At 42.3% G+C, this 4,791-nt stretch overlaps 1 pseudogene; it reads left to right on the forward strand.

Moving 5' to 3' along the window:
• The first annotated feature begins 389 nt into the window (after positions 1 to 389).
• Positions 390 to 1,696, forward strand: LOC115873545 (annotated as a pseudogene).
• The last annotated feature ends 3,095 nt before the right edge of the window (positions 1,697 to 4,791 follow it).

The following is a 4,791-nucleotide window of genomic DNA, read 5'->3' on the forward strand; positions in this document are numbered from 1 at the left end:
AGCAAATGTTTTGCGAAGGATGAGGGTAATGAGTGTACAAATGTGCTTTACACAATTGACGTATGTGTGGATTGTGATAAGAGTTGTATGAGCCCCTAATAAAATGATTTTTAAAAGACAAAAAAAAGACAGGAGAGAAAGAAAAGATCAAAGTGTATGTGAGAAGAGATTCTGAAAATTTCTCTCAAACTTTTCTAAGCAAAAGGATAAAATGGTGAAGTAAAAGAGCTGAACAGGTTTCAAAGGCTATCTCCAGAATACAAATATCATCACGAAATGTATAAAGATTTAGAGTTAGGAAACCAACAGAAAAGAACACACTCAGCATATCTCAAGCTAGAAGAACTGAAGAAAGAACCCAAGAGTCAAGTTAAAATATTAAGGATTATATGGGCAAAATATTGAATGATGCAGGAAGTATCAAAAGGAAATTGAAGGATCTTGGTGAGTAGGGTCCACCAGACGTGGCTTAAACAGTGTGGAGAGTATTGCAGGCTGCTGTTTGGACTCAGGACCCTAAACTTCCTGTTTTGTCCGCTGGTTTAGGTTGGGGGTCATCCCACCCTAAGACAGGAAGATAGTGGCCACAAAGAAGATGCAAATGTCACTGGAGTTGATCAACTGTAGGTTCCAACTCATTATGAAAAGTGGAAAATACTTGCTGGGCCGCAAGCAGACCCTGAAGATGATCAGGCAAGGCAAAGCAAAACTTGCCAACAACGGCCCAGCCTTGAGGAAATCGGAAGCTGAGTATTATGGTATGTTGGCCCAATCCGGGATCCATCACTACAGTGGCCGCAACATGGAACTGGGCATGGCGTGTGGCAGGTGCTACACAGTGTGTCACACTGGCCATCCTTGACCCCGGTGATTCTGATAGCATTACAAGTGTGCCAGAACAGACAGGTGAAAGAGAAATGCTGAAAGATTTTTCTTTAATAAGACTAGCCAGAGTTTGTTTTAAACAACATGCCCCCCACCCCCCAAAAGAAACAAGACAATGAAAGGAATATACAGAATCACAGTACAAAAAAGGGTAAGCCAATGTTCAGCCCTTTGTGAGTATGGCTCAGGACTGGGCAACGTTCATTCTGTCGTGAGTGGAATTTGATTAGATGGCATTTGACAATAACAATCCTTCCAAAAAGAATTCTGCCCTCTTTGGATGATATCAGGTCTAAAGGGCAGTTTTGGTATCCTCATGAGCCTCAAACCTGCTCCTTTTCAATGTTCTTGGTGTTTAGGAAATAAAAAGTCTGAAAAGGCAAGATCGGGTCTGTAGCATGAGTGGGATGCAGTTTCCCAATGGAATTCTCATAGGACAACCCTTGATGAATAAGCAGGTTGCAGAAAAGTTCATTATTTCATATAGCTCTTATAATCATGGTCTTTGTAGTGTCCACCAAACAGCTTTTTCCTAATAGATCTGGGTAAGAGATGGTGGGGGCAGGTGCTGATAAATTATCTGATTCAGTTGTGAGTGATTGTTTTGATTAATTTTGGTTGCCATTCTGCCGACTATCCTTTGAGTCATCTTCTGAGCTTTCTCAGAAGCAGGAAAGGAGATTTCATTCCATCAAGGAAGAAGAGCTAGGAGGAGAGCATATCCTTTAGACCCTCATATTGAATTTCCTCCATGCAGGAGCAGAAACTCGTGACAGCAGAGAAGCAGGAGGAAGTGGCAGAGGAGCAGTAAGCACAAAACCAGAGCGTGAGACAGAGGGTGCACTTTCTGGTCTAGGGAACAAGTCAATGAAGCAGAATGCCTCTTGGCAGGAGGCTTGCTTGCTGGAGTAGAGTGCCTCCAGACACTTAACTGGGAAACTGGATTGACTGACACGTGGGACCTAGAACTAAGCATCCGCAAGTGGAGGCTTCTCGTGGCATGGAGCGGAGTGGTGTGGAGTGGAGTGCCCGTGTGACATTTATCAGCAGCAATGAAAGAGCTTTGTAACATTGCCCGAGTAGGGTAGAGGTCAAGAGCCCATGTAACTGAGCGGCCAAGGACCAAAGAGAAACCTGTCTGTAGGCACCATAGAGTAGAGGTGGTCTTGACTGGAAGAACTGTGTCCTGAGCATTCCTGATGCTGTATTGTAATCTGTTAGCTTCCCTAATAAACCTCATAATCATGTGTATGGTATGCGAGTTCTGTGTGGCCATTGTAATGAATTATCAATCCCAGCTGAAAAAGTAGAGAGTCCTGTGGGGAGGTGGGGTAGGGGTGGGGGGGCAGGGGAGGGGAGACAGCTAGTGTCAGAATTTGTAAGGCTTGAGGGTGGAGACATGACTGGTCTCAGTCTCAGAGGTATTGATCTTGAGCAGTTGATGATGATGGTGCGTTTCTTTCTCTCATGAAGTTAAAACGAAACTCCACCTCACTGCCATCAGGTTGACGCTGACTCATAACAGCCCTGTAGGACAGGGGAGAGCTGCCCGTGTAGGCTTCTGAGACTGTAACTCTTTACAAGAGTAGATAGCTTCCTCTTTCTTCTGCAGGGTGACTGGTGGTTTCTATCTCCTGACCGTGTGCTTAGTAGCACAACGTGCAAACCACTATGCCACCAGGATTAGAGGAGGTCATATGCCTTCCCCACTCATTTTTTTTTTTTTACAAAGGTATTTATTGTGACAGAAAAAAATTCCTCGGTGCAAATTTCTTGACCTTTTTCTCACCAATACAGTTTTCAATTTTCTTAAAACTTCTTTGAAACAAAACTTCATAATTATCCTTCAAGAGAATCTCTCAAGATTACCCCTTTAGGGCCCCCCCCCCCCAAATTGTGATTTTCTTCTGAAGTGGCCTGGCTTGAATTTAATTGGCCCAGCATATCCCCTTGGAAGCCACAGTTTTGACTGCTTCTTTCGAAAGCATCCTAAGGATAACGAAAACCAGTGTATTCCCGAGAGAATTCTTCTGCATTCATTACTGACCACAGTTGTTGTTGTTGTTGTTGTTGTTAGTGCCGTCGAGTCAGTCCAGACTCACAGCAACTCTGTACAACAGAACAAAATACTGCCCAGTCTTGTGTCATCCACATAATTGCTCTTATGTTTGAGCCCATTGTTGCAGCCATGGTGCCAATCCATCTCATCCAGAGCCTTCCTCTGTTTTGTTTTCTCTCCATTTTACCAAGCTTGATGTCCTTCTCCTGGGACCAGTCTCTTCTGACAACATGTCCAAAGAATGTGAGATGAAGTTTCACCATCTTTGCCTCTAAAGATATTGTGTTAGTCCGGGTAGACTAGAGAAACAAATCCATGGACACACATGTGTATAAGAAAGAGTTTTCTATAAAGAGGAATTGAACCTTAAGAAAACATCCCATCCCAGTCCAGATCAAGTCCATAAGTCCGATATTAGCCCATATTTCTGATATCAATCTATATAGTCCTCTCCAGATCAATGAAACACATACAATAAAGCAGAATGCAGAAGATCACAGGCCAGTGGGTAGAAAGTCTTTGGATCTAGTGTCATTGGAATCATCTCAGCGCTGGCAGGCATCTCTCTGTGGCTTCTCTGGCTTCCGAGGTCTGGTTGCATCCATATGACTTGTCTTCTGCAATGTCTCCCAGGGAGTAGCAGAGAGAGAGAGAGCTGTCTCCCACATCCAAAGAGGAAGTACCAGATTTCCCAGCATTCTCAGGAGAACGCCATGCCCACAGAAGTCTCATTGGCTATCTCCAGATTGACAGCCTAGACTCCACTCCTACACGCTTAATCCTTAAATTGACACCAGATTAGGTGACTACCACAGATATTCTGGCTGTACTTCTTTCTTTTTTAAAAAATTTATCTTTATTATTATTTAAAAAAATTTTTTTTCTGGCTGTACTTCTTTCAAGACAGATTTGCTTGTCCTTTTGGCAGCCCATAGTCCTTTCAGTATTCTTTGCCAACATCACAATGCATCAATTCTTCTTTGATCTTCCTTATTCAACGTCTAACTTTTACATGAACACAAGGCAATTGAAAATATCATTGCTTGTGTCAGGAGCACCTTAGTCCTCAAAGTAACCATCCTGCTTTTCAACACTTTAAAGAAGTCTTGTGCACACATGATCTCTCTCCTTTTATACACTTTGTGCTTATCTGGTTTTAAATATTTTCTGGGTTTTGTTTTGTTTCATACCAAGGTTTGTCTCGGTTGTATTTTGTCACTTTTGGTAGCCTTCTTGACTCCCTGCTATATGGTTCTCTATGGTTTTTGGTATCTGAAATCCAGGATATATGAGTCTACATAGAGAGACAATAACTGGAATGAGGGTTCCTGGAGGGCGCAGTGGAGGAAATGGGGGTGGGGGAGGGGCCAAGGGGGAGCTGATATCAAGGAGTTCAAGAAGGAAGAAACTGTTTTGAAACTGATTATGGTCGTGATTGTACAACCCTACTTGATATGCTTGAATTATGGTATAGTATGATGTGTGGATTAGCTCCTAATAAAATGGTTTGGAAAAAACAAAAACAAAAAAACCAAAACCAAAAACAAAAAGAAGTCTTGTGCAGCAGATTTACCTAATGCAATACAACTTTTCATCTCTTGACTGCTGCTTCTATGAGCATTGATTGTGAATCCAAGCAGCATGAAATTCTTGACAATTTTTTCTCCATTTATCATGATGTTACCTATTGGTCCAGTTGTGAGGATTTTTGTTTTCTTGACAATGAGTTGTAATCCTTACTGAAGGCTGAAAGCCTTGATCTTCATTAGCAAGTGCTTCAAGTCCTCCTCACTTTCAGCAAGCAACATAACATTGTGTTATCTGCATATCAAAGGTTGTTAATAAGC

The sequence above is a fragment of the Echinops telfairi genome, unplaced genomic scaffold (genome assembly GCF_000313985.2).
Source record: "Echinops telfairi isolate 266 unplaced genomic scaffold, ASM31398v2 ScPeMD7_7469;HRSCAF=8507_0, whole genome shotgun sequence".
Lineage (NCBI taxonomy): Eukaryota > Metazoa > Chordata > Mammalia > Afrosoricida > Tenrecidae > Echinops > Echinops telfairi.